This window comes from Macaca mulatta, chromosome 14 (genome assembly GCF_049350105.2).
Source record: "Macaca mulatta isolate MMU2019108-1 chromosome 14, T2T-MMU8v2.0, whole genome shotgun sequence".
NCBI lineage: Eukaryota > Metazoa > Chordata > Mammalia > Primates > Cercopithecidae > Macaca > Macaca mulatta.
The window spans coordinates 107,163,623-107,186,145 of record NC_133419.1 but is presented as its reverse complement, the minus strand read 5'-3'; the positions used below and the strand labels follow the sequence as shown (position 1 = coordinate 107,186,145).

The following is a 22,523-nucleotide window of genomic DNA, read 5'->3' as shown; positions in this document are numbered from 1 at the left end:
AGAATACATTTAAAAATAAACACATAATATAAGACAGGTAAGTACTATGGAAAATAAAAAGCTAAGGCAGGCACTGGCATGAAGGATGAAGTAATTATGTGGTACAGAGTGATCAAAGACAGCCTCTCATAACCTAGTAATTAATAAATGATGAAATATAATGGACAATTTGTGAACACTTCACAAAAATTCTCAGAAATGCAAAAAATGCAAGATAAATTATCTTCCCCATCAAATTAGTAATAATTGAAAGAAATTATATAATTCATATTTGTCAGAGTACAGAAGTTAGCACTTGTATATAGAGACTAAATTAACTTTCACACAAATTCTAACATTTTTGTAGGGATAAAAAGAAATAAATTTGATACAAATGTGTTTTCTTATAATTCTAAACAATAAAATAAAAACAATATAAACATTCTGGCTACTAAAGGAAAGCAAATTATCTTTAATCTGAACACCCTTGTAGAACTCTTTTTATTTTTCTGTATTCTATTCCTGTCTTTTTTTAGGTAGTTTCTTCTATGGTGACTGTAAAATTTTATAAATTAGCACTTTATTTTACACATATCTCTATGTAGCAACATACCTATTGTTTTATTGGTTCAATAGGATGCCAGTGAATGAATGTACCTTTCTCCACTATTGAAGGTCTAGATTTGTGGTCAACTATTAATGGCAAGACTGACAATTCTCTCCTAGTATAAGCTCTTCACCACTCATTTCAGACATAATCACCAACAATGATCTAGTAAAAACTAACAAAACTTTAGCTTAAAAAAATCTAACTTTTAAAGAAGACTGCCTGAAAGATGGATTTATATTATATCTACTACCACAATAAACCTCTATGTGTATTGGGTACTTATTATGCCTCAAAGTACTGAGTGATAGAATGAAGCCATCACAATGAGTCAGAATTTTTTTTTAAAAAAGCATCTATACTATAAAGATACAAGACATACTTCTACATTTTCCCAACAGTATTTATAATCATGTAAAATCCAACTGTGTATTTACAAAATTACACCAATTTGAAGATAAAGTTTATAACCTTCTTCTGGGTTTTGTACTTAATAACGAAGACAAAATATAGGATCATTAAGAAAGCACATCATTCACTGTCATGTCGGGATTTTTTTTAAATGACTGAAATAAGGAGAAAATAATGTGGTCAATTTTTTTCCTTAATTAGTGTTGGAATATTCATAGAAAACATTGTTAAAGAATTTTAAAAATCAGTATTATGTGGGAAGTTTGCTATAGTGTTGGCTGAAATTACAATTAAAAATAGTATCTCAGCTTATGGTATTTTCTGGATTCTGTTTTAATAATGAAACAGCCTTTTCTTAGCTATTTAAAGGTACTGAAGAAGATATATTATCAAAGTAAAAATTACATTACAGGAAAACCATATAAATGTAATCACTCTTGATATATCTGGTTTAAGTTTCCTTTACAAAACTGTTTTAAGTAACATTACAGGTGCAATAGCACATTTGAAATTAATTTATTGGATTATTAGTCTTTTGGCACAGAAGTTGAAAATAGACATGCATAAAGTGCTACAGAATGTTATTGGTGTTGTTAATTTTATGTATATTAAGAGATCCTCAAATTATAGTTGTCATACTATATTGTGTCATGAAATAAATAAGAAATTACCTTAAAAATCTTTTATATTCTAAAGAGGTTTTCTGGTCATTTTGTGCCAAGTACTTAAGAGATTTGCCAAGCAAACATAAAGGTGCATTGTTCATTTTCTCTTTTCAAAAAGGCACACATTCATTTTGTTTTTAATTTCTGTAGTGACAAATTCAAGCCCATATTCTGCTAGCTGACAGAAATTTCAGAAAAACAAACACTAAATATTTAACTTCAAGATATTTTACCAATAAACGAAGAAGTAGCTGCTACTATTTGGAAGAAAATTGCACAAAGGAGAGAACATTTAAAAATAGATTGCTTTGAAATGTATTCATATTAAGTGATTTTAATGCCCAAAATCTAAATGTGTCACTTGTAAAATCTCTCCTCTATGTGCTTAAAACTGAAGCAGAATTTTGTAACCCACTTAATAATATTTTAATTAAAAAAATTTCAATAAAGAGCTACAGCTGGATGTAACATACTTATATTATCTATTTAATTCATAATGTCAACAGCCTGGCATGGGGGCAAATTGAGATTTTAACAAAACCAATTGTCTTTGTTTTGTGGTGGAGGATTTGAAAAACTAGTAGGGCAATTCAGTAAGTGAGGTCAATATTGCATTCCCTTTCAGCGACTGTCTTTGTGTAGTAAATTTTTCAAGTATGACAAGCATTAAAATGTCAGCCAAGGTAAATTGATTAACAATTTATGATAATGAATAGAATAAAAGGAATGAATTATTGATATGTACATCAACATGGATAAATCTCAGAATCACTTATCTGAATGAAAGAAGCTAAGCAAAAAAAGTATGTACTATGTGATTTAATTCATATAAATTCTAGAATATTCAAACTAATTTATAGTGACAAAGAATTTCATTAATTGCCTGGGAGTGGGTTGAAGGAAGGGATAGTTGACACAAGGACAAGAGGAAACTTTATTTTGAAGGGAGTGATAGAAATGTCTATCATTTTAACAGTGGTAATTCTTTCAAAGATGTATACACGTCACAAATTATCAAATTGTACAATTAAAATGTGTACAGTTTATTTTGCATCAATTGTATCTCAATAAAGTTGTAAAAAATCAAAATAAAAACATCAATGAAAAGCATAAACTAAAAATGAAAAAATAATAAATTCAACTTAATCAAAATTTAAAACTTTCTCTTTCAAAAGACACTATTAAGAAGACAGGCCACAAATATGAAGTAAATATTTGTAAAGCACATATCTAATAAAGGACCAGTATCCAGAATACGTAAAGAACACTTAGAAATCAGTAGTAAGAAGACAAAAAACTCAATTTAAAAAATGGACAGAAGATTTGAACAGTTTACTATAGAAGAGATACAGATGGCAAAATGAACACAAAAATAATATTAATCATTAAGGATATTTAAATAAAACTCAATAAAATATCTTTTTTTTTTACACTGTTTTAGTTTATTTGGGCTGCCATAACAAAGTACCACAGACTGGGTGTGTTTGGCAACAGAAATTTATTTTCTCACAATTCTGGAGGCTGGAAGAACAGATCAACGTGTTGATATGGTTGGCTCTTTTCTGAGGTTTCTCCCCTTGGCTTATTGATGGCCATCTCCTCCCTGTGTCTTCACAAGGTTGTCCCTCTGTAACTGTTTATGTCCTAATCAACCTTCTCTTCTTTTTTTTCAATTTGAATACTTTATTAAAATGGTAGTTGTCTTTCTAACATATGCACACACCCTTGCACACTCCGAATGATCTGCCTGGGGGAAAAATATTAAGTATGCCTAAGGAGAAAATGAAAAACAAATTGCTATAGGGTTTTTATTATTATAGGCAATTATGTCCACATGACTTACAAAGCCATTGCCAAATCCATCCAAGGAAGCAGAGTATGAAAAAGAGGGAAAATATTTTTAAAATTCAATGGTGGTGTAGCAGAGCTCTCAATATAAGAAAGTGACATAATGTGGACTTTTGCTGTGAATTTTCACTTTGCGAATATGGGGAGAGGTTAACCAATGGGCAGAAAATTAGAGAAGGTAATACGTAATAGGCTTTTTGCAGTCAATTTTTCTCATAGTATTATGCAAGATCATCAAGAAAATGCTTAGTTATTCTCTGGAACCAGTTCTAGAACTTTTCCAATCGCAAGTCTTGCCCTCATCTGTTAAGGTAAAGTGACCCATCTGAGGAAGTCTTTAAAGATCTTAAGGCAGATGGTTCCTGCTCTCCTTAAATGAGCAGTGCATACTTGATCTTGCTTCACAAAACAGGGTTGAGTCTCACTTTCTATCTACCAATCTGATTAAGGCTGTTATTTTAACTTCCTCAATACAGGTGTGAATTTGCAGCACTGAATTAAATTCTGGGCAGATGATAGATCTATGCTCTGTAATCACTATCGAAGCACCAAATGTGCCTCCAGAATGACAAAGATTATTAACATCACAAAGTATGAATCCTGGAAGAACTTCCTCTTCTTCAACTCCTTTCAGTCTGATTTTGAGCTTTTCACCTGGGACTACAGTATCAGCTTCTATAACATTGGAAAGTGTTCCAAGACCTTCCACATTGTGCTTTTTTGGCATCATCACAAGCTGCTGGCCTTTACAAACAGACTGCCTGATTCCAGCTTTCCCAGGACAACAGTGCCCATATCCTTGTACTTATCCAAAATTGGCAGCCTGACTGGTATAGCAACTGATCTATTGAAGTCTGACAAATTACCTAGATATAGAATAAATGGTAATCCAATGTACTAAGTACAGAAATTCAATCGCTCTTTGAAATTTTCTGCAGTTAGTCCTGAGCAGGCAGTTTTTGGAATTGAAGCCAACTTTTTTCAAAATGGCACTAGTTTTTCTTTATATTCTTCGTATCTCTCATTGCTCCAATTTGCTGTTGGATCATTCATCTTATTAATAAACAGAATTAAGTGTTTCACACTTGCTGTCTTTGCCAACATTGCACATTCTCTTGTTTGTCCTTTTATCAAATCCAATTTCAAGCTCTCTTCTCCTGGCTGAGATTACCAGCACAGCCAAATCAGCTTGAGAGACACCACCAATCGTATTTGGGATGAAGCTCCTGTGACCAGAGGCATCTAGAACTATAAAATACTTCCTTTCAGTTTCAAAATAGGCAAAACCTGCTTCTATTGTTTTATCCTTGTCTCAATTTTCCTAACTTGTGTCCAAGATTCAAGACAAGTACCAAGTTTCTCTGTTTTTTTTTTTCTTTAAACTTCTTTTTCATACATTTCAAGTGCCCTGTTTTCACCCATTTCAGTCAAATACACTATTTGTCCTCCAGTGGCTGACTTGCCAGCATCGACATGCACAATGTAACTGCATTTTCTTTTGAGAAAAGACCTCTCTCTGTTACCCAGGCTGGACTGCTGTGGTGTGAGTGGCTTAACGTAACCTTGAACTCCTGGGCTCATATGATCTTCCCAACTCAGCCTTTGAAGTAGCTGGGTCTACTGGTGCACACCACCATGCGCCATGCACTGGCGTTTTTTATTTTTAAGTGATGGGGTCTTGCTATGTTGCCCAGGGTGTTGCTCTTGAACTCCTGGCCTCAAGCAATCCTCTCACCTTAGCCTACCAAAGTGCTGGGATTACAGGTGTGAGTGCCTTTTAGGAGTGCCTGGTGGCATAACCACAGATTTAGGTTTTGCCATTTCATCTTCCTCCTTCATCACTTCCTGGGTACTTTTCTCTGGTGGCTTACATCTCCCCAGGAACCATCTCTGCTTCACTTATTTCTTCTACATGCTTCCCTAATCTTCTCTTCTTATGAGAAGACTAGTCATTTTGGATTACTCTCACTAATAACTTCATTTTAACTTGATTACCTCTGTAAAGACCCTATCACCAAATAAGATCACACTCTGAGGTACTGGGTGTTAGGACTTCAACATATGAATTTTGGAGGGATACCATTCAGCCCATAACACAGACTTACTAGAATGACCAAAAAAAAAAAAAAAAAAACTTTTAATGGACATATAAAGTGCTAGTGAGGATGTGGAAGACAAGGATACTCATTCACTGCTCGTGGTGATACACAATGGTTTGCCCACTTTAGAAAACATGCACTTACCATATGAGCCAGAAATATCACTCTTAGGATTTACACAAGAGAATTAAAACATATATTCCCACAGATACTGTATACAATTGTTTAGAGCAGTTATATTCATAATAGCCCAAAACTGCAAACAACCAGAATATCCATCAACTGATGAACGAATAAATTGTTGTATGTCTATGTAAGAAATACTACCCATAAATAAAACAGAAATGAACTACCGATCAATTCAACAGGATGTTTAGACCTCAAAAGCATTATGTAACATGAAAGAAGCCAGATACAAAAATGGTACAATGTAGAAGACTCTCTGGAAAAGAAAAAGTTCTGGTTCTCATCAGCACTGATTGGCATAATCTCAGTTGCTCTTTATTATATGGAGAAGACTCTTTTCATTATTTTTGTTAGATTTGTAAAAACTAAAGGGAAAAAACTATAGGGAGAGAAATCGGGTCACTACTTGCCAGGAGTGGGGCTCGGGGCAGGAAATTGATTGAAAAGAGGAACAGGGAGACTTCTTGAGGTTAGGGAAATATTCTTTATCTTGATTGTGGTACTGGTTAGAGAACTACATACATTTGTCAAAACTCATTAAACTGTATTCTTTAAAAGGATGTATTTGACTATGTGTAAATTTTGTTAAAGTAAGCTTGACTTTTAAAAAGTATTAAAAATAGTAGTCTTAAATGAAGACCATGGAATTGCTGCAACAGATAATATTAAATCAACATTTTCAAAAATAGAAGGTATGGTCAATCACTATGTCCTAACCAAAAATATTATTGATAATAACATTTTAATTCATCTGTTTTCAATTTCTCTTGTGTGTATGCCTATATAATATATATTATCATGTAATATATTAACACACGAGTACATGTGTATAATTTACACATAAATAACTGGATATGTAAAGGATATGCATGCAAAAATTTTGTATAAACGTAAGGCATGCACACTCAGATATTTTGGATATCTCTCATAGTTACTTTCAATTTTCTTTATTTTAATAAATAATTCTCAAACTAATATCTCTGTGCTTGGAGGTTTTATCGTCATTTTGGATTTTTTTTAAAGAAAGAATGACAAAATTTGAATTAATGTGTCAAAGTTTTAAAAATCTGTCTCATGAAATATATAGATTCAATTATTTTTCAAAGTTCTTGAACCAGTTTACCTTGACACAAACAATTAATGAAAGTGCCTGTTTCATCATACTCTTGTCAGCACTGCTTGGCATAATCTTAGTTGTTCTTTATTATATTGTGAAAGAGTCTATTATTTTTGTTATATTTTTAAAAATAGTAAATTACTTTTAGCAACTGTCTTTTAGCAAACTATTAAAATCTTACAAATCTGGCTTTACCTATTGATACGGTATATTATGTGCGTTGATTTTCTTACATTAAACCATCTTTACACTACTGAATAGAATACAATTTCAAATGCCTGCTGGCAAAGCTGGCCCAGTAATTTGTAGTTGATAATGGCTAATCACAGCCTTTGCAGGAAACTCCTAACTACCTCTCCTTCCAGAACCTAGACTTTTAATAAATTTGTTTCCTCATCCTTAGAGCTATTTACCTTCCCTCATTCTCTCAGACAGCTGCCTATATTTCTTCGTAAAGTTATTATTTTTATAGTAAGTCAGTTTCTTTACCATCTTGAAAACAGTTGCATGGTCTCCACATTTTGGATACTCTGAAAAGGATTTCACTGAGACTCTGTCCAGTGCAATCTTCCGGAATAGAACAACTTTCCCTTCCAAGATTTTGGGCCTCATACTTAAACCTTGAGCTTTTGTTGAGCCCTGTAAGTGTGGTGATCAACCACCTATTGAGTAATGCAGCCAAAATTACAGTTTATATCAAGGAGTCCAGAGATGCTATCTACATATGCTTTATCCTCCATTCTACCCATCTGAGGGGAGCCTTCATGTACACAACAGAAACAAATGGAGTATATATGACAGCATGAATTAACAATTCTTGGCCATTTTAAAGACTGAAAAAAACAGCAGCACCAGAGAAATAAATTAAATAAACAAATAAATAAATAAGCAAACCAATAAGGCAAATCGTTTTCAGTACTAAACACTGAATAAATCTTAAGATCCTCAGACTGACATTTATCGAAACAGCTCTTTGAAGCCAACAACACAAAGCAGCCAATAGTGGTTAAACAATGCTTTTATTTCCCCAGGGTTGGAAATCTGGAATTCGCAATTCCGATTATATATCAAAACAATGTATACAGCTTTTACAGGTATACTCAGGCCCAACACTCAGGTGATCTCTTTAGTAAGTCTGGAATGAGGATTATGCATCTGTATTTTTAATAAGCTGCAGGTACGATTCTGATGCTTAACCAATATTTTAAATTATTGGTTTAAATTCTGGGGATCAGATGGGTTTGGGAAAACAATTCTTTCCAGAAAGCTTAATACAAAAAAATTTCTAAATTCTGAAAGTACCAGAGCTTTTAGTCAGCTAATCAATTTATGCCTTGATAAGACAAATAGACCCTTTTGCCAAGGATTAACAATCTTGATATTAACAATCTTGATATAATTCCCAGAGTTATTCTGTACAGGATAAACATATGTATTAGGTAACCTGAGGATCGGAGATTGTCTGCGGATATTATCTGTCCTGCCTGCCCTCTGCTGGCATGAAGTTGGACAATTGACAGAATGTGCGCTTAGCTTGACAAGGCAGTCATTCTCATGGAAGAAATGTTTTGGTTTATTTATGCAAGGCATAGTAGTATTTGGAAGGCCTAGAAATAACAATATAAAATGATTTGGAGATTCTGGATAGTGAAATAATCTCAAGTTTTATTAAACCCATCTGTTCAGCTGTGTACTTCTTCAAGTCAGAGATGCTTGACCACTGAAAAGCAGCCATATCTAAAACACCTAAATAGGACAGAACCAGCCAAGTTGGACCCAAAGAGGAAGCAGCAGACCCTGTTGGCCAACTAATACTGGAAAATCAAGACGAGAGGGAGGCATTGACAAGGCAAGAACTTGAGGAGGAAAGTTATGTGTCTATTGATAGAAGAGAGGGGGAATCTTTTTTAAGGGCACTGTAATCAAAATTTCAGCATTATGGAGAGAGAAGATGGCAGTATCCAAGAAGAAAATGACTACTGGCTCTGTTGAAAGAACTACTGTATGTGGAATGCAAGTCACTGCAAGACAGTGTAAAAAAGAGACTTGGTCCCAGCAGACAAGTGACACAGTTACCAGGGTCCTGATGGGCCTTAGGTATCTGGACATATTCCTCTCCTGCGTTTTGCCTTCCTTAACAAGCTAACCCAAGTCATGTAACAGGTAGGGCAAGGCTCTCCTAACTTAGCTGACCAGGCTGAATTGCTAACCGTAAAAGAAAGCATCTGACCATTTATCTCTTTGAGGGACAGATGCCTTCTGAGGTTGCTGAAGCAAGACTCTAGCATTCCCAACAAAAACCTGGGACCATTTTTGTTTTCTTAGGCAGCATATCCAGCTGCCAGAAGACAAGATGGACTCCAGCCCTGACCTTCCATTGACTTTTTACTCATTATAATCTCACTGAAATACTAAAATCTCCACTGACAGTGAGGCTTATCCCCCATTTTCTAGTCATGTGATACATGTTAGAGCATGATGCCCCACTGTGCAAGTGTATACAAAAACCCAGCTAAATATCGCTTGTACATCATTCCTTTTCCCACATCACCTTCCTTAAAATGACAAGAACTAAGCCCCTTGGGGAGCTGGTACCAGGATTCCTTTCCTGTATGCTGCTTCCTTGTATGTTTGAGTCACAAACCTATTAAATCTTGGCTGAGAAAAAATTCTGTTTATCCTGGTGTTAATTTCTACTTATGCAAGAGCCAACAAATGTGGGGTCCGGGATGCAGTAATAGCCTTGGTGACTCTGCTGGAGCCCATAAGTGAGGATATTTCCCTGAGGAGAAGCACCGGAGAGCCAGCAAGACCTCCAGAATGTGACCTTGTGATAGATGAAACGGCCACTTGAAATATTTGCTTCAGTGTCTCTGCAGTCACTGAGTCCTCCCTTGGACCAAGGTACTCTTGTTCTCCTTCTGAACCCTGCCCCTCATTTTCTTTTCCCTCCTGATTGGCTTAGGGATTTCTGGAGTAAGGGATCCTAGTCCCCTCTGTGCTAGGTTTTAAGAACCCTCTGACTGGCTGACATCAGATTCTGAGTAATTTCCAAGAAACCTGCTAGACTGGTTGAGGAGGTAGGCAGTCAGGCTTGACCAGCCCAAAGAACAATGGCTGGGATGAGTCCTGCTGCATGCCCAGCTTCTCTGGGCTCTTTATTTCTCTCTTCATTTTTTTTTTCTTTCTTTTTTCCCTTCCCCGTCTCTTTCCCCATCTTCCAACTTTATTCCTCTGGTTATCTCAGAGAGCCACCTACAGTCTTATTCATCTCAGCCAAAAGTACCCTTAACTTCCTCTGGCTGGAAAGAGTTCACCTTGACTTGTGACTTGCAAAGGTAGGAGGGACTCATCTGACATTGTGAAGGTCTAGGATGCTGAGGATTTCCCTGATAGGAGACTAGTAAGAGTAGTGACGACATTGACTCTGCACTGTGCAGTGGCTGGAAGCCTCACAAGCTTCCTTTCCTTGCCTTGTCTTTTTTCTTCCCTTCCTTTCTCTCTCACACCCACCCTCTTTCAACCTGGCTCATTTGCAGAGAACTATCAGAAATTTCATATTCCCCTATTTTCTTCCTGAAATGAAAGAAAAGGTTTTCTCCCTATATTTCCTCCTTGCCTTCACTCCACTGTCCAGTGAGACTCAAGTGCTCTCCCTTTTGTCTGCCCTGGGGAGTACCTCCCAGGCAGGACACTGGAACCATTTTCTTTTTTATAGGAAACTCTCCACTCTCATTTCTTCTGATTGGGAAAACTTTGTCCAACTGAACTCCTCACCAAAATACTGATCTTTCGATATTTCACTCCCTCTTTATTTTACTCTGAGATTCAAGAGCTCCCACTCCATGATCTTTTTGATATCCCTAATTTCCCCCATCACTTCCTCCTTCAAGTTTGGCCCATTCTGGCCTGGTAGAGGTCAGAGCAGTTATAATTGTCTGAGCTCAGCCCTTCGGCTTTCACCCCTCCTCCTGACTGTTTGGCCTGTGTTCTAAATGAGGTAAAAGGAGTTTTGAGTAATGGGGGCCTTCTTCCTCAAGAGTGGAGGAATTATCTTGGCACCTACTACTGCCCATCTTCAACACAAAAGTGCACTGTACACCTGTGGCCTGTACAATACAAGGGCACTCTTTCAACTACACACACCATGGGCATTCCTGGCCTTGTAGTCACATGTAGGGCACCCATTCCTTAGCAGCTAGTGTGAAACAACTATGTCTGTTATTTCTGTTTTCCTCTCTGATCCCTGAGAACAAGGATTCCTCCATCCAAGGGAATCCTGGGCTGACTACTGGGCTTAAAGGGTCTCAAATTACATCAAGACTAATTCCCTGGGGCTTTTCCCTATACCAGGATCTTTAATCAAAGGTAACAGAAGAGGCAGGATTAGACATGGGCAATGATCTCAGTGTTCCCCATGACTCTCTTCTAGGATACATTCTCTCCAACTGGGGGCAATTTAAGCTAGAAGACCTAAAAAAAGAAAGTAATCTCCCTTTGTAACATCACCTGGCCCCAGAACCCATTGGGAGATTAGGAGCAATGAACATTACATGAGTCTCTTAGGTATAATGCTACATTACAGCTAAACTTGTTTTATAAGCAGTCACAGAGGTGGGAAGAAATCTCTTATGTGCAAACTTTTATGAAGTTGGATAAGATACTGGGTTATTGGACTCATGTCACATATGCATGGCATCTACCATTCCCAGCTTATTGCCTGGGGTTAAGAAGCAAGTGCTGGACCTACCTATTGATCCACTATTACAGTCACCACCTTATCTTCCTGACCCCAGGCCTGATACAAAGTAACCCTCCACCCTTCTTTCAGGTTCAAGGCCTCCTTTGGCCCCTGAATCTCCACCATACCTGGATTAGTCCCATAGAGAACTAGAGGTTTTAAGGCCAGAGCCCTATCCACTATCCCCTATGGGGGTCTGATTGAGTTCTAAGCTGGCACCTACTTTTACCTCACTCCCTAGTCCAGGGCCTCTGTCCCCTAAAGGAGATAGCAAATGGGTGGGGGGAATAATTCAGGTTCCCATCCCCTTCTCCATGGCAGATCTGAGAGTATGTAAAGAAAAGTTTAGCCAGTTCTCAGAGGACCCCAATAAGTTCAGGGAGGAATTTATAAAACTATGTCTGAGGTTCACCCTAACCTGTTAGGATGTGATGGTGATTTTAGACAATTGTGCCACCCCAGATGAAAAGGTCCAGATTCGTGAAAGGGCAAGGGCACATGCTGACTCATTTGTACAGGCCAATGCCTCATATGCTGTTTATCAAGCTTTGGGGAAGACAATCCCTGAGCAGGACCCCTGGTGGGACCTTAGTGATGAAATAGACAAATGTAGGATGGAGCATTTTATTGCCTATGTGGCTGAAGGGATGAGAAAATGCATGAAGAAGCCTGTGAATTCTGACAAGGTTAGGGAAGTAGCTCAGGCTGGACTGGCGAAGAATCTCCTCAGCTGTGTTACAGAAGTCTTCAGAAAGTATAGTAATTATTGTTAATCCAGAGTTGCCAGAAGGGATAGCCTTGTGGGCTATGCACTTTGCATTTTATCACACAGTTCACTCCTGATATTAGAAGGAAGTTATAAAAGTCAGAGACAGGGCCCCATACCCCTCTGTCAGTATTGGTAGAGAAGGCTTTTAAGGTTTTCAACAACAGGGACAGGGCAAAGCAAGAGGAAAAAAATATCAGGCTGATCAAGAAAACATAGCTTTTGGCTACCTTAATTAGCCCTCCACCTCATGGCAACCCAAAGAGGCAAAGAATACCAGAGACAAGAGACAATTGCCCAATGCGGGACCTAACCAATGCACACACTGCCAGAAGGATGGGCACTGAAAAAGGGATTGTCCTGACCACCTCAAAGCAGGGAGATCCGCTGACTTTCCAGACAGGATCTTCGTCTTGGAAATCTCTCCCATGAGGGAGACTGTACCACTGACTAATGGCACCCAAGAATCCACCTAGCTCCCACCTCCATCATCATCACTCCAGAGGAGCCTAGGAAAACTGAATTTCTTATTGATACTGGAGCTGCCTATTGTTTCCGAAGTCTGTAAGCCTCCTCTCCAATCATGACTGTCTGGTGATAAGAATAGATGGATGATTTAAGGTAAGACAATAAACTTGTCCTCTTGCCTGTGAGGCTGGTTCTGAAGTTATAACTCATTCTTCCCTACATATTCCTGAATGCCCCACTTTAGTGTTCGGTAGGAAACTGCTGAGCACATTGGAGGCTTCTATCTCGTCAGGAAAAGATAGCCTCAAGGTGTCAGTAGACAAAGGACAAGGGATCAATTTGTTAGCCTCACTACAGCTAGCAGATATTAACATTTCCTCTATTCCTGATGAAATTTGAATTCAGGTTAACACAGTAGTATGGGACATTACAGTTCCAGCGTGCGCTGTCAGAGTTTCCCCTATTGAAGTAAAGCTAAAACCAGGAGTAAAATACGCTTGGAAAAGACAATATCCTCTAAGACCTGAATCCCTAAAGGGATTTCAGCCATTACTTACCAAGTTCCTAAAACATGGATTAATAAAGGTCCATCAATGAAACTGTAACGTTCCCATACTTCCCATCTAAAAGCCAAATGGAGAATATTGGTTTGTGCGAGAGCTGTGAGCTATAAATGCAGCTGTGGCTTCCATTCATCTGATGGTACTGAACTTGTATACACTGCTCACCCAGATTCCTGGGATGCACAATACTTCATCATGCTGGACCTTAAAGATATATTCATCTGCATACCTCTGCACCTTAATTCCCAATATATTTCTGCCCTTGAATGGAGGGATCCCAATTATCTTAGAGACCACTCAGCACACCTGGAAAGTGCTCCCACAGGGCTTCTGGGATGCCTTCATCTATTTGGGAATGCCTTGGCAGCAAAATTGACAAAACTAGATTTCAGGGTAGGGGCCATACTGCAATATGTAGATGACCCGAGGATTGCCAATCTGACTAAGCAAGATTCTGACTGTAATATCATCAAGACCGTGAACTTCCTGGCAGAACAGGGATACAAAGTTTCCTTGGCTAAGGTCCAAACCTCCCTATAAAGGGCCCAAAATCTAGAATTTGCTCTCACTCCCAGTGCCTGAGCCTTGGTTATGGATCAGAAAAGGTCAATTGATGGATTGTTGCCCTCACAAACCAGGAAACAGCTACAGGATATTATTGATTTGACGTGTTTCTGCTGAATATGGATTCCTAATCATGGCTTAATTGCCAAGCCCCTATACAAGATGCTGAACAGGGGAAAAGGGTACCCCTGTAAAGACATAAGAATTGTCATCAAGCTTTTGAGGACTTAAAAACTGAGTTAAGCCAAATCCCATCACTTGGGCTTCCTAACCTGGATAAGCCCTTCACCTTATATATACATGAAAAACAGGGGATGGCTTTGGAAGTTCTAACTCAGAAGCTAGGGCCAAACCAGTGGCCAGTGGCTTGAAACAGTATTCCATTGCCCAGGGTTGGCTCAGTGACAGCTACTACCCTCCTGGTTAATGAGGCCTCTAAACTTACCTTGGGTCAGTATCTAGAAGTTGTAATCAAGTCCAGACTATACTGGTGGGGAAGGAACACCATTGACTCATCGAGCTCTTTTACTAGACACTCTGGACATTTCACAGAGTGTCAGAATTTGATCCCTGTCACTTTACTCCCTGTTGCAGAGATGAATGCCTAATCCATCAATGTACTGAGACAATAGAATAGACCTATTCCATTAGTCCTGACCTCCAGGATGAGCCCCTTGACAATTCAGAAGTAGAATGGTTTCCTCATGGGAGTAGCTTTATGGAAGAAGGTGTCCAAAAAGTAGGCTTCTCAGTAGTAAGCCTTAATGACCTCATAGAAGCAGAAACTCTTCCCACTCTGACCTCAGTTGAAAAGGCCAAATTATTTGTTTCAACTAGGGTTTTGCAACTGAGAAAAGCAAAAACAAACTAAACATTTTTACTGACTAAAAGTATGGATTTCATATCTTATATACCCACATTGCCATCTGCAAGAAAAGACAGATGCTAACAGCTAAAAATTACCCAATAAAGCATAGGGATCTAGTCTTAGCTCTTCTGGAAGCTGTACAATTCCCTGGCCAGGTGGAAGTCATTCACTGCAAAGGCCATTGGAGGGACAGACTGCTTATTAGCCAAGGAAATTAGCTGACAGGACCACAAAATAAGCAGCTTGAGCACAGAAAGATGACCAGGTCATGGCACTAATAATCAACCCTTTGGGACTTCCCAGCTAACTTCAATACTCCCAAAAAGAACAGGATGATGCTGAGAAGTGGGGGTAGGAAAAGAGGAGTTCCAGGTGGTTGGTTAAGGATGGTAAAGTCCTTATCCCTGGGACTTGGCAGTGAAAATTTATTTAGTACCTACGTGAAGTTACTCACTGTAGGAGGGATGTCTTTTGTGAATTAGTACAAAAGACCTCTTCTGGAAAGGGGCCAAGAAAGACTGTAAGTCAAGTAACCATGGCCTGTGACTTATGTATTCAAAACAATACAGACTCAACTCGTTCCTCTTGCCCTAGTCAAGCCAGTCCAACACCAGGAACCTACCCTGTGGAAGAATGGCAAATAAATATTACCCAGATGCCCTCTCTTTTGGAATAGAAATACCTTCTCATTTTCATGGACACTTTTACTGGCTAGGTCAAAGCATATCCGACCCAGTCTGAAAAGGCCACTGATATTTGCAAAAGTCTCCTAAAAGAAATAATTCCACAATTCAGTCTTCCAAAGTCACTCCAGGTCCAAAGTCACAATAGACCCTCTTTCATAGCTAAAATCACTCAAAGCTTTTTGGCAGTTCTGGGAATCAATTATAAATACATGACTGTTGGCATCCCCAATCCTGAGGAAAGGTAGAAAGGATGAATCATACCCTTAAAAGACCTTTGGCAAAGTTATTTCAAGAAACACAGCAAACCTGGATAAGGCTACTTCCTATTGCATTCTTTTGGATTCACACTGCCCCAAAGAGCAACCTAAAGCCCAGTCCATTTGAAATGGATTACAGGAGGCCCCTCCTCACTACTGACATTTTACTGGACTGAGAAATAAGTCAAAGCACATGGTATTATCAATTTGGATCAGATTCAGAAAGCAATATTACATTTTGGGAATAAAGTACCATCAACTTCTATAAAAGAAGGAGAATCTCCTCTACAGGTCAACCCAGGAGACCAAGTCCTCCTTAAGATTTGGAAATAAGGCTCCCTGGAGGATCGATGGTTGACTAAGTGACAGGGCCCTAGGACTAGGTGATCCTGCTCACTCCAACTGCAGTCAAGCTAGCAGGGATCTCCAGCCTCTCCCAATTAAAAGGCTGTTCACCAGAATGTTTCTAGGCTCATCCAGAAAGCCCCCTTTCCTCCCATGAATGAGTGGAAGGCCTCCACTACAGGTTTACAAGAACCAATAGCCAGATGCAAACACATAATGCTGTGGGTAAGCATAGGAAAACTAATTTTTCTCTTCACCCTAATTACCGTTTTCTTGTTCTACCATTTTGGACAGTCCCTCCCATTGGTAAGGACCTTTTCTTTCTGTTCTTGCTAGGTTTAAGGCAGGATCACAATGAGAAACAACTTCCTCTTCCTCCTTCTCCACCTACTCTTTGCTACTAGGGCCCAATGGGAAGAAAACTCACTCATTTTTTCCAGGATTATCCTATGTACCTCAAGGAACAACCTCTTTAACTGTTAGATTTGCCACCACACCTACAGGTGGAGGAACTAAGCTCCAATTTGTCCCCACTAAGACCAATTTGACATTAAATCTTACCTCTGACTATGTTGAAAAGCCACCACCTATGACTATACAAATTGAAGTAACAGAAAGACTTAAATGTGTGTGCCTCACAGACATCAATAAGCAATCCATTTGGAAGGAGACCTACATGCTTAATTATCCATCCTTGACAGTCCCCTGTTGTCCTTGTAGAACCAGTCCTTGGGCAAATACAATGTATGTAGGTATGGTATCCACCCTCAATTTACCCAATGACATTCAATATCCCTGATCAATATCAAACTAATACTACCTATTGGTACCCTGCCTCTCATTTACTAAAACATCCTGACTGGCTCCACTTCATCATCTCCACAGGGATGATGTACAGATTGGACAGGTATAGACAGTATAACATGGAAGCTCTTTTATGTACCTCCTAAGGGAGAAAGGGCATTCCCTGGGTGCAGAGACCCAGAGCTCAGTGGGAAGACCTCTTTCACCCCAATGCAGTAGCAACATTCCTTCTTGAGAATCTAGTTCAAATAAATGGTTCAACTCCTTTATACACCATCAGGCAGGCACAGCCCCTGGATATATATTCCTTTGTCGTAGTCATGGTCCTGCAAGGGAGAAACAGACCCCATCTTCCCATTCAACTTACAGGCCTTAGCCTATCCTTGTGTGGACACCCCCAGTTCCAAGGAAAAGTTACCGTAGGACAGTTGGGCTCCAATAGAGTAACAGTCTATAACCTTACTTCCAAAATTAGATATAAGAGACCAACTGAGCTAATCCTGGCAGAAATTGTGACAGCTATGGGAAGGGCAGCTCCCTGAGGGGCTTCACCTAACATGAAATAACTTTTAAAAACCTTACACAGATTACAGAAAAGTTGACCACAAATATAAGAGAAGGCTTATAAGGTCTCCAGGCTTCTCAAGACCAATTGGTGGTGTTGTCAACAACAGGCTAGGCTTAGATCATGGTCTAGCTGACCAGGGAGGGTGTGTGTGCAGTTTTCAACAAAACTGGTTGCACTTATCTCAATAACTCTGGAAAAGTTGAGACCAATATACAAAAAATATCCAAATAAGCTACATGGTAACATAGATCTAACCAGGGAACTGACCCAAATTATGTCTGGAAGTGCCTTCTCAAGTCTCACCTGGTTTCTTCCCTTCTTAGAACCTTAAGTAACTATATTATTATTACTAATCTTCAGCCCTTGTCTACTTAATCTTTCAGTAAAGTTCGCGTCTTCCAGATTGCAACAGTTTCAGACAAAATTGATGCTAGCTGAAGGTTTCCAGTCTGAGCCACTGCAGAAAGGAGCAAGTCCCTATAAATCATTAGATCAGATAGCAAGAGACTTCTGTGCCTCTGGAGCAGGTTGGGATGACAGACTTTGTTCAGCATGAAGCAGTTATAGAAGACAAGATTTTCATTCCTTTCTCCCCTTAAGAATAACGAGGTTGAGGCCAGGCGTGGTGGCTCTTGCATTAATCCCAGCATTTTAGGAGGCCGAGGCGGGTGAATCACCTTAAGTCAGGAGTTTGAGATTAGCCTAGCCAACATGGTATAACCCCATCTCTACTAAAAATTAAAAAATTAGCTGGGCATAATGGCATGTGCTTGTAATCCTAGTCAGGAGGCTGAGGCAGGAGAACTGCTTGAACTCAGAAGGCGGAGGTTACAGTGAGGTGAGATCATGCCACTGCACTCCAGTCTGGGTGACAGAGTGGGAGCCTGTCTCAAAAGAAAAAGAAAGAAAGAAAGAAAAAAAGAATTAGGAGGTTAAAATCTCTTAGGGGGGATTGAGACATTATAAGGAGAAGACTTGGTCCCCACAGAGATATGACACCAAGGCCCTAATGGGCCTTTCATATCTGGGTGTATCTCTCTCCTTCCTTTTTGCCTGCCTTAACAAGTCATGTAGCAGGAAGGGGCACCTCTCCTAATTTAGCTGACCAGGCTGAATTCCTAATCATAAAAGGAAGAATCTAACCATTCATCTCTTCGAGTGGTGCCTTCTGAAGTCCCTGAAGCAGGACTCCAGCATCCCTGATAAGAACCTGACCAGGCACAGTGGCCCACCACCACGCCCAGCTAATTTTTTGTACTTTTAGTAGAGACGGGTTTTCACCATGGTAGCCAGGATGGTCTCAATCTCCCAGCTAATTTTTTGTATTTTTAGTATTTTTAGTAGAGACGGGGTTTCACCATGTTAGCCAGGATGGCCTTGATCTCCCGACCTCGTGATCCGCCCACCTCGGCCACCAAAAGTGCTGGGATTACAGGTGTGAGCCACTGCACGCAGCCACATATTGTTTTTTATCTCCAAATTCATCCTTCTTTCTCCACTCAAATTTGTGGCCATGTGAAGTACATTCCCCAGAATGCAAAGTTAGCTGGTTCCTATTGGTTTCTACAAACAGGAGACGCTATAGGGGGATTAGAGGGAGGAAGTAGAGAGAAGGGACTTTCTCGTTTTTTTTTTTTTTTGCTCCTGCCAGCTTGGTTCCATCCTTCAGCTTCCCTTGGCATTCCCAGAATCAGCCTCATCACACTCTCAGAAATCCAGCAACAGTCAGAGATGCCCCTTCCTCAGAGAGCTGAGTACCTGGATTCTGCTAAACTCACATCGCATCTCTCTCTCTCTTTCTTTTTTTAACCTCAATTCCAAAGAGTAGTAGCTGCTTCCTTATTACTTCAGTGCTTCCCCTTTTTTTCCCCCAGCCTTCAAAGCCTTTGTAACTGATTACCTATATCAACTGCCTTCATTTTAAATGCTTAGCGTATTTTTTGTCTTCCTGACTGGAACTTGCACAGTACAGAAGGCAACAGCTGGTCTGGCTAATATGTTCAAAACGAAAGAACAAAATGTAAATGCATTAATTGTGCTATTGTTTATACCTGATTTGTCCAAGCAACTGTATTTACTGAGCTTATCTGTCCAGAGATAGATGTTGCTGGTTTAAAGTCAATGATTTATACAATTCAAATATATAAGTAAAATTCCATAATCAAATGTATCAAAAAGTATATAGTTTTAGATAAATGTAAAGTTCTATATTTTCTTGTTACTGACTTGACCAAGCCTCTTTATTGAAGCTCACTGCTGCTATTTTCAACAGTTATCTATGCTTCCGAGTCATCATCATCCAAGGTTCAACCCTTTATTTCTAATATCAGCCTTTCAGATCTTACTGCCCTAAGCCCCCTTTCTTACAAATGTCTCACCCAAGTCCATAGCCCCTCCGTGGATCCATACTCTAGGGGGTAGACAAGTGACATTGTCTTCGCTTCCTATGCACTAAGACTCAATGTGGGACAATTACCAACACCCTGGGTTGATTTGGCATACTCCACTTTAAGTTTTTATGTTGGAACCCCAGTATGAACTAACAAGATTACCTTCTCCAGTTCCATGGTGTGCACAGTTTGAATCTATCCCATAATTTTGAGCTCACACTAAGTAATGCAACTCTTCTGAGTGTCCAGATTTAATGTCAAATGACAGGGTGTAGCTGCTTTCTGTATGTAACCTGCTCTATCTTCTCAGAGTATTCGTACTGACACAGCTGGATTCTCCCCATTTTTTCCCAATATTCATCCATCCAGACTCCTACAGCTCCCTTCAATGCTTGGAATCCCAGGGTCTTGCAACATTACATGTAGGAGTAATTTCCACAGTATTTTGCATCTTTTATCAAGATTTATTTTAAATCTTGTTGCTATTGTATTCAGTCTCTGCAAGAAGAGCTCAGTATTTTTAAAAATCTGTGCAGATTTTGAAACTAAAAAAGTTCTTATTGGTACTGAGAAGGGCTTCTTATTTATAATTTCTGGGATGAACACAATACTTGGAAAATTCTATACTATAGGTTCACTTCAGATGAAAAACATATTTATGCTTTCTGGTAAATTATTTGAAGTATCTTTGAAGCAGCATCAAAAGTCTGCATTTCTGATTTTCTTGAGAAAACTAAAATACATTCACTTAACAACCAACAATCACCTAAAGTGTATGTACAGTGGGTGAGGGGAATCTACCTAAACAGTTTAGAAAGATAAGATCTACCCATTTCTTAGGAAACTCGTGAAAAATAAACAAATTATCAGAAATATATTTCAGAAATGAAAGGTAGACTTTAAAGTCTCTATGTTACTTAATAAGTGTATAAATAAAGAAGACAGTTTTCTTTGATTACATCCAAAGGTCCTCTTGCATTCTTATTCAATCTCTCTTACTCTCTTGCTTATCCATTAGCATAACTTTCATACCTCCCATATTTTCCCTGAACCCTGACTCCAATCTATTTTTCACACAATAACATCCTTATTATTCAAAATCTAAAGAAGCCATTGCATGTTTTAAATTTTATTTGGTCCTACACTAATACAAAAATCTATTAATTAAGCTGTATTCTGTCTCTTATCCTGCAAAGTACTGGTCTAGATACAAAAATCTATTTTTCCCTTTTCTGTATTTTCATCCTTCTTCAAGTTGAAATACACATGGATGAGAGTAGCCCAGACAATATTTAAAAGCCAGTTTAACTCTGATAGCTCAGAACTAAAGAGAATACATTAGAAAAGTAAATTGTGGCCCTGTCTTTAACTTCAGAGAAAAAGTAAAAGTAAAACAATTAAAAGTAAAGAGAAATAGACAAATTCAAGAGATATACACAAGGTAGCTTTAACAAGACTGCGACTGATCGCATGTGTGAGGTAAAGGGGAGACAGGAAAAGTGCCCAGATTTCTAACTAGAACAGTTTAGGCTGTGGATCATTCTTTGAAATCATAGATAAAGAATGCAATGAGGAAAAAGATGAGTTGTCTTGGATGTATTAAGTCTAAAATGCTTATGAGAAATTGACTAGCAACATCAAGTAGGAAAATGAATATATATGTCTGCATCTGCTATAGAATGAATGTTTGAATTCCACCAAATCACAAGTTGAAACCTAATCCTCAATGTGATATCACTGGAAAGTAGAGGCTTTGTGAATAAATTAGATCGTCAGAATGGAGTCCTCATGAATGGGATTATTGCTTTTATAAAACAGGACCCAGAAAAATTCCTTGTCCCTTCAATCCTGTGAGAAAACATCCAGAAAACTACTGTCCATGAACCAGGAAACAAGCCCTCACCAGACACTGGATCTACCAGCACCTTGATCTCGGACTTTCAGCCTCCAGAACTGTGAGAAATAAGCCATCTAATCTGTGGTATTCTATTATAGTAGCCGGAACAACCTAAGACAGTATCTTCCTAAAATGACTTAAAATATAGATCTAGGGGGCTGTGGCTGTTGGATGGTCCTCAAAACCATTTTTCTATTGAGAGAGAATATATGAAATGAGAAAAGGGAGTCTGAGAAACATCACAGTTAAAGAACAGAACCCTTACAAAGAAGACTAAGAGAATCAGAGACATAGGGTGAAAACGAAGCAAAGAAAGCAGGTGTTTTTAAGACAGAAAGATTACAATGCTGAGATATTAAGGCAGATAAGGACCAAACAGTTTCAATTAGATTTAGCAACAAGTGATTCTAGTGCTGTTCCAGGGGCTAAAGCAAGATGGCAATGAATTGAGCAAGTGAATAAGGTGATAAGAAGATGGAGACTACAGTATAAATTATTATTTTAAGAAGTGTGTCTTCTTTAACAGAAAAAAAGAGTAGGAATGGAATAAATTCTGATAAAAGTTTTCCAGAAGAGAAACAAAGATTGAAACATCGAAAGCAGATCTCTGCATCATCAGTCTATTTCTCAGTACACAAAATATTCTCAGATCTCCCAAATGTAAAAATTGTTTTAAAAAATTCTCTTTTGATCA

The 22,523-nt window shown here is 38.6% G+C and overlaps 1 long non-coding RNA gene and 1 pseudogene across 1 annotated transcript in view; both read right to left on the bottom strand.

The window, feature by feature from the left end:
- LOC144334601 (uncharacterized) overlaps positions 1-22,523 on the bottom strand; it is a 374,306-nt gene that overhangs the window by 255,890 nt on the left and 95,893 nt on the right. The gene's annotated exons all lie outside the window — the stretch shown is intronic.
- LOC100426928 (eukaryotic peptide chain release factor GTP-binding subunit ERF3A pseudogene) lies at positions 3,757-7,524 on the bottom strand (annotated as a pseudogene).